The 9,007-nt window shown below is 33.0% G+C and overlaps 1 pseudogene; it reads right to left on the bottom strand.

Moving 5' to 3' along the window:
* Positions 1 to 580: 580 nt before the first annotated feature.
* Positions 581 to 8,372, bottom strand: LOC149536797 (enoyl-CoA delta isomerase 1, peroxisomal-like; annotated as a pseudogene).
* Positions 8,373 to 9,007: the final 635 nt, after the last annotated feature.

Genomic DNA, 9,007 nt, shown 5'->3' with positions numbered 1-9,007 from the left:
TTTCTTATGAACATGGTTATAAGATCTTTCACTCTTTTTCTTTAATTTGAAAAGATAAATCTGTTCACCAACATGTAGGAATCATCAATCTTCTGAAATGACCCAGAGATTATTCTTATTTTTCATGTTAATATGTAACATTGGTTTTAGGTCCTTTGAGTCGATGCCAAACACCACAAATCTGCCAAATCTCTTGTTAATTGAAAGGAACCCCTATTTGGAGATGTCTTTAAAATTTTCCATGTGATTTCAAAGATTGAAATGCCATTGGAATGACTTATTATTATTAGTAGTTATAGATATGTTGGAGATATTAATTTTTTGATTGAGATTTCCATGCAAAGTTACTGCTAAACCATACAAATTGAAGGCACAATTGTTGTAAAACAAATGAACCCTTTTACTAAAACATAACTATTTTTTTTATTGAAGTTGTAACAGTGCACTATTGTAGAATGCTCATCTAATCATTTAATCAGAAGCATTATCTATCCGCCTACTATTATTATCATTGGCACTAGAATCTGGGCAACGAGAAGAAAAACGAGGAGTGGAATCTTGCAAGTCATGGGCCTGAGAATTAGAATTTGAAGGAGGGTGGTATGCAGTAGGGAACGTTGGCCTTCGAGCGCCTCCAGGACTCCGGGAAAGGCGGCGAGCCTGAAGCCACGGTATATCTCCCTCTCCCATCCCCTGCCCGCTTCCTTCACCGCCGCGTCCAGAGTGGAGGCCGAGTCTTCGAAGATGCCATCCACAATCCCCTTCTCTATGGACGTCTGCGCCTTCAGCTTGCTCGCCCCCAACGCTACGTCGCGCAGGGCAGCGGGACTGAGCTTGCTGCGAATCAGGGCCATCATACTCCTTGGGATGGGGAGGTCCATGTCGAGCTCCAACATGTAGAGCTCAGGGAAGGATGATGATGATGATGATGATGTCATGAAACGATAGTCGTGGGCGAGAGCCAGCATGAAAACTCCGGCCACTGCACCGCCGCAGATGGCTGCAACAGTGCCGACGGTGAGCCTCATGAAGGCCGCCAGCATCTTCTCCAGCCCCTCCAACACAATATCGATGCGGTCCATGGGGCTCTCGGCGATCCATTTCAAGTCGATGCCACAGGAGAAGTATTTTCCTTAATTTGTGCTCACCAGGGCGGCTGCGTCAGGGGACTCCTCCACCTCTTTCAGTGCCTCGGCGATGGCGTGGAAGGTGGTGCGATTCCGCCCGGCTTAACCAGCACACTCGAAGCGTTCACTGCTTCGAGTGGCTGTTGTGGGCCCACCCAACCTTGCGTTTCCGTTCACATTTCCGTGACTTTTCTGTGACCATCGCTGCTACGGTTAAGTTTGAATTCAATTTGAATCTTCGCCTCTTTATAATGAGACTGTGCCTGTTGATGTAACAACTGTGCCCAATGAAGATAAAAGCGCATATGGCAAGCACAAGTTATATCAATATAATCAAAATATTAGGTGTTTTCTAGAGTAATGGCGGTGAATGGCGGAGGTGAGGAGGAGCAAGCGCTGGGTAAAACAAGTGTCAATGCTACCACGGCTGTAACAACTTAACGGTTCCAATAATTTCCACCTAGGAATTTTTTAAATAAACCAACCATTAACATTTCTACCTTCAAATTTCTTCCTTTTCCTGCCATTTATTTTATGACCATTAAAATTATAGCTCTTGCAGGATGAATTTAGACTCGAAAATATATCCTATTCTTTTTGTCATGGAAAAACTTTGCATTCAGAGTTTACCATTTTAAATTGTTTTCAAACGTATTATTCATCTGACGTGGTTACAATACCTCATGGATTATCTTGATTTAATATTGAAATCAAATTCTATCTGCTTCTCTCTTAATCAAATTCTATCCGCTTCTCTCTTAATTTAATTTGTTGTCAACGCATATGGGAATCTCATTCTCATTTATTACATTTTTATATTGAAGTGTGATCGATTTGGATATCCATTGCCTTATTGAGGTCCTTAGAAAGCTGAACATCAACATAGATACAATGATTTGAGTGAGATGAATTAAAAAGTGTTGTACACAAATGATAGAACCCATGAGGATGCGATCCGACTATGAAAGGTCCAAAAATGCAGAGGTAAAATTCAATCCTAACCAAGACCCACAATTTTCATTTGTGATAATTTCATGGATCCAATATTGACATAGACCGAGTGGGATCGAATTTTCATTTGTGATAATTTCATTGATCCAATATTGACATAGACCGAGTGGGATCGAATTGGGCATGATTGACATTAATAATACAAAAGGAATGCTTCATGAGATTTTGTATGGACTTTGGGAAATATCACATGAGGTAAGCATTTCCCAAAAGTCATCAAGCACAACTTTGGGGTAATTATATTTATGAAATATACAATAAGGATAAAAAATTGAAGTGACTTTTTAGGCTTTATTATATTATGAAATTGAAAGAACAATATTTAGAGTAAGGTCAAAAGATTTATCACACAAAATATATTTTAAATGAAATTCTAAAGATATTTGTGGAGAAGACCAATAAGATGTTGTCATCAAGATTTTAACCTTAGCAATAATGGTTAAAATGTTAAAGATTATTGTTGACAATTTTCTTTATAGCAATATGACAACTTTGCATTTCTAATCTAATTTCTTCTTTTGTACAACTGAATTTCTTTTTAAATAAGATTAATCTCATTATAGTTTGAATATTTCTTGTCTAATATGATAATCCAACATGCATAACTTTCTAAAGGAGTATAAAAGACAATTTCTCATAATATTTTATTCAAGCTTCTATTATGGAGTCATAAGAATTGATGTGTAGAAAGAGAATAAATGATGATTTAGTAAAATACAATTATGTGCTTAATTAATTGGAAAATAGAATTAGACTTTGAAAAATATACAAACACTTGCAAATCTTAAACGTTGAACTTTAATCTTCCAAACTTGACACTATCTTATCACAAAATGCATTGATATGCTTATCTAACAATTATAACTCTTCTATCCAAGAACAAGGGAAAAATATGTTCAAATAAAAGTTTACTTTAAAAAATGCATACATATGCTTATCTAACAATTTAAAACCTTCTAGCCAAGAATTGGGGAAAAAATATGCTCAAATAAAAATTTACTTTGAGAAAATCTTGTGTCTCTATATCATTCTAGAATTTCTCAAATCTTTGGGCCTATATTTAATATTTTTCATTTATAGCCCATGTTGAACACATCAAAATGATGAGAGATGGGAGGAGCACAAATGAAGATATATTAAAACTTAAATAATGTCATTTATGTAAATCAAACATGAAATCATATTAACTAATTGAATAACTTCAAAGGAAAGGGTGCAAGTGGAGGTGGAGGTCACAAAATTTGATAGAGGGATGCCAAATGTTTTATATGGAAAATCTAGCGACGAAAAAAATATAGTGCAAGTTAACTCCCAATAAATGAACTAGGTATTCTATATTTGCTTTAAAGGATTGTTTGGTAATGAATCTTAATACTCTTTAAAAGGACTTGCTGAAGAGATACTAAGAAGATACAATATCTCAAGCCATGATACATAAAACATTGGATAAGAAAAATAATGAGCTAAATTTCTATAGAAGAAGCATACATCATATAGTTAAATTGTTGTTCGTTTTCCACACAATGACTCCATCAAATAATTTTATGTACTTATTACTAAGCCTCAAAATAAATTCAACCATCACACTTTTCAAATAATTTGATCTTCGTTTGGTATATTTTGCATTCTCTTAAAATGTTAATCAAGTAGACTTTAAAAGACTTTTAGATTAAACATGTAGTAATTACATAGATTGACTCCAAATAATATGAATTGTGAAGTAAAAATAGACTTATACAAATTATGTAAACCACAATCAAATTTAAAATATATGACAATACATCTCCTAGAGAAAATTTGAAAGGTTGAGGTCAACCAAAAATGGAGGTACCAAATGTTGTCAACCCAATTAATAGAAATATCATCAAAACTACTAACTATTTAGCTTTGTATTACTAAGGGAACAAAAAAAATGTATTGATTTAAAAAATGAAATAAATGCGAATTTTCTAATTCAAATTACTATATTACCCTTTTATATGATTTATGTATTCATATCATTAATGGTTTTGATCTTACGGGTTAAATAAAATGTGTGTTATATAGGGGAGTAGCTCTCAATAGGGGTTAAGGCCTTAAGTGGCTATTAGGATGACCTATTAACAAACTTGACAATTTCAATAAATAACCTAATAAATAAAAATAAGCAGGGGGATATATTTTGGAAGGATAAAATTTCTACCTAAATATAACTTGTATAGGCTATAGATGGGAGTAGGAAAAATGTTTTATGAGATAGATATCACTCAACTGCCTTGACCTTAGGAAACATTGTTTGGTTCCACATGAGTCCTACTTGGAGGTCAAGATCTAAAGAGACCACTAGGATAATCTAAGGGGTGAGGGATGTGTGATCAAACTCACCTTACTTGTGATCTAGAGTACTTTTAAATTTTGTTTTATTGTCTCTCTGCTTGCAGTCTTGCCTTGCTTTATGATTCTATTTTTTCTAGTCTTACATTTAGAGATTGGTTACCACTGTGTTCTCTATTTCCAAAATTCTTGACTTTTTATGAGACCTTGATATATACCTCCTTATATCATTGGGAGTGGGCCTTTACATTCCAAGTGGTTGGATCTTAAATTTTTATCATCAAGGTTCAATCAATTTGTGTTGCCTAGATGGATTTTATGCCCATACAATCATTTTTAAAGCCTTAATGATATTTTATGTTGTACATGCCATTATCATATGTCATATATTATATTTCCATATGTATATTTATGTAAATTATAATTTTATTGTAGGATAATCGTTGTGATTATGCCCATGGAAATGTAATTGTAATAAAGCACATAACAAACATAATTTAGGGTAAACAAAGTTATAAATGTGATTTCTATGTAATGTAATCTCATAAAGTGAATAAAAAAATGTTAAGTTAGGATGGAATGTAATTCTAATAGAACACAATTAATCTTTTAAGGAAATGATGCAATTATGCTTAATAAACCCATATTATCTACTTTAAAAAGCATAATGCACATACATTTGGGTTTATAACATTTTCCTATTAGGTTTCTTAGTTGGGTGTTGCACTCCTACCTCATACATGATTCCTCTAGAAAAAGAAATGATAGAATGTAAGGATTGTTTTTCTAAGAAGAGATTAATCTTTTTTTTTGCATTTTTATCCTTATGTTCCTTGCACTAGAAGATTCACCAGTTGTAGTCTCATAATTGTAGCTAAAATAAAGTTATTCCCTTATTTCAAAGCTTTTATGTAGTTTTATTTGATTTAAATGAGGATGGTCAACAGGTTGCACCTGATGGCAATACTTGGAGGTAGGATTCATATTCCCTCTCAGTATGACCCTAGGACTTTTCTATCAATTCTTTTAATTCTTCTACTATTTTTTACTTTTGTTAATAAGATTACCTTATCTTCCCCTTTATTTTTGGTGTGATAAAGCTTATAAGGATAATGTAAATACTTTATATAAATTATTAAAGGTGGGTTCTATGACCAAAGACTTTGGTAATAATTGATTTTGCTAGTAATTTAGTTGAAGTTGATCTTCTAAATATTTTCCTTATGGGGTCATTCAATAGGATAATGATAGATCTTTGTATTAGTTTCTTGAATATAAGAGAATACTTGTTTTCTATAGTTGCTATTTTTCTTTTGATAATATATCTGTTGACTGGGTCTTTAGTGCATACATATAACATTCCTAAATTTAGAGAGTGTACAGTTCAAATTGTTCATATTATATGCCGAAAGTTTAGCTTAAGTAAAATAGAGATAATAAGTGACTTAATAATTAAATAAATATAATTTAATTAATTTAATAAAATAATTTATTGCTCTAACACCCCCTCTTAAGATAAACTTAGGAACTAAAAACCTAGAAACTACTACTGAAAGGAAATTTGGGTCTCGACAACAAGGCCTGGTGAGTTACCCAAGCACAACCAGATCTCTAAAAAGAGAAAACCACATGGGAAAAACCCTACTCCAAAAACATATGGAAAATATGTTGAAAAAAACTAACTAGTAAAGGGCTGAAGAAGCCTCCAAACTAGGGAATGTCCTAGAAGATAAGAACAAAAGATGATCATGAAGAAAAACACTGAAGTATGAAGTTGCAAACACTACCAAATTGTTGATCTAATGAACATTCACAATATAGAACATGACTAGGTAGAGAAGACTAAGCCTAAAGAGATGATCAATCGAAGATGGAGGGGTATCTTCATGGACTCAAAAAATAGGAATGAAACAATATCTATATGGTAAATGATCCATCTCACTGAAATGCATAGGTATCCATCCATTGCAATCACCTAGTACATAGGATCAAATATTGAATGCGTAGCTCACTCCATCAAACCAAGAAAACAATAGAACCATCATAACCCCCCTATAATGCTAAGAGGTAAGACATGAATACTAAAATTGAATGCAATATCTCTTGCAGAAAGAAGAACCAGGAACATCAAGAGTGCAAACCCCTTTCGACCGATATCCTTAGGGCTCCATTTTATCTTAGTAATATTTAGGTAGAGTTGTGTTTAGTCATAGCTCTATAAAGTTGTTTCAACCAAAGAAGTATCTCTATAATTAGAGGTTATAATTCAAATATAAAGGTCCCACACCTTGAAATTTCTACCAATCCCTTACATAAGAAATGAATATATTAGGAATCCCAAACTTGTGTTTTTCATGCAAACAATGAACTAGGATGGTTACATATTTTTCACAACTTCACCTTAATGTGGATGCAATATTTTGTACAATTTAGACAAAATGTAAATGATATTTAAAAAAATGAATATTTTAAAATATATATGCTTTATTGTACGATTTAAATCAAAATTTTGATATATTTTCAACCATTTTTTTAAATTAACATATTGAATGAAGAATATCCATTTTAATTTGAAACCATTTAATCGAGCCTTCAAATCCAATAGACACATAATATTTGAAATTTTCTAGTTTAAGTGTAATAGATTTCATATATAGATGTTTATGAAGTTGGGTTGGGGCAAACATTTTTAAAAAAATGGATCTACCAAATAAATCATAACTATATTTCTAATTTCTTAAAATATAATTTTATATTGATATACCAAACAAATCATCTCTATGAACATACCCAAAATAAAAGATATAATTACAACAATTAGTTGTACCAAAGAAGTAATAACTACGCATGAAAGAAAAATACATTCTAATTAAGATATGCATATGAAGAAGATGATGAAGTATGGCGTGCTTGAGATATTTCAAATATAAAATGTTGAATGACTTCTTCCACAAAACAATGTTATAAGCTATTATATTAACTAGAGGATTTAGTATAGTTTTAAATATATTAGATACAAAGAGATATTGACACAAAAATAATATGTTGTGTCAAAATACTCATGAGCTAAAATATGTATCAAACTAAGTTGTCACTTGAATTCTACATTTTTGTCTCTGGTGTGGAAGTGTTGAAAAATGTATGTGAGAATACGGAATGCAGAAATATTAATACATTTGATTTGTTGAATATATGTATCTCAATTCTACTAATTACCATTAATCACTGAACATTAATATTATCTTCACTTTAATATTCTAATAATCATAATTATATCTTGTAAACTATGAAGTTGGAATAATAAACTATTATAATTTTAACAATCTTAAAATAATTGTTTCTCTAAACTTATAATTCACACACAAAATATATAAATTTATTTGATAAAAATAAAAAATAATAATTTAAAAGTGTTGACATTATAATATATTTAACACAAAAAAATAACAGTCTCAAACAATTTTCATTGTATGCAACAAAATAAAATAAGAAAAAGAAGCTATGGTAATGTATGCAAAGCGAGTGTTTATTAAAAATTAAAAATTAAAAATTAAAAATATACATTATGCCAAACTAGCAATACCATGTATGAAAGAGGTTATTGGGCGGGCAAAGGAGTGGGCGGGAGAGTTCTTGAAAAGTAAATTGAAATTAAACCGTAGCTGCTGCGTATGTCATTGTACTGGCACCGTCTGTAGTGAGAGAGGAGTCAGAACACAAACAGAAAATAAAACCAAAACGGAAATTACTGCGGGACCCACATTAGCCATCCGAAGAGTCAAAGCTTCGAGTGTGCTGGTTAAGCCCGGCCATGGGATTCAGCCTGTGCTCCTCATCCTCTCCCACCAAAGTCAGTACGTACACCTTCCCTCGCTTCTCAAGGCTACACATCATGGACAAGCAGACTTCCATGCAATTCATCAATGCTCAAAGTACTTAGATCATTTGACTACTCTATTGAACAAACAACATAATTAAAGTTAGCCGTCAATGATCTAAGTATCTTACTAACCACTATACTCTGCTCCATTGTTTCTCCATTTGACTTCATCTTGTTAACCACAATTAAGGTTCGTCCCAAGAAACTGTGTACCTTTTCTCCTTGTTTCATGGCAAGAAACTCAAACTCCCGTCTCAAGGCTTGAAGTTGTGCCCTTTTCACCTTCATGGACCCTTGATACTTCTGTTTCATTGAGTACCAAATTTCCTTTGACGTCCCCTTCTCAAGCATTGTTTCCAGGATCTCTACCAATCGCCTGGAACAGATAGTTCTTGGCCTTCAAATCTTTGAGCTTGGCCTCCTCCACGGTCTTTCTCTGCGCTTCACTTGCTGCTGATGTCCCAATTGCCGCAACAGGGATTCCTTCCTCCACCAAGCTCCACATCTCCTTGCTTATCAGAAATATCTCCATCGTCATGGACCACCAATCATAATAGCCATTGAAGTACGGAATGGACGGTTTCAAAAACTTGTCTGAGATTGACATTTTTTATCACTCTTGTGTTTCACTCACACTTCTCACAGACACATGCTCACACTTGTTTCACTCACACTT

This window comes from Cupressus sempervirens, chromosome 10 (assembly GCF_028749045.1).
Source record: "Cupressus sempervirens isolate cs-2001-9-10 chromosome 10, ASM2874904v1, whole genome shotgun sequence".
In the NCBI taxonomy this organism is placed as follows: domain Eukaryota; kingdom Viridiplantae; phylum Streptophyta; class Pinopsida; order Cupressales; family Cupressaceae; genus Cupressus; species Cupressus sempervirens.
The sequence above is the reverse complement of the archived record's forward strand: the minus strand, read 5'-3'. Positions and strand labels throughout refer to the sequence as shown.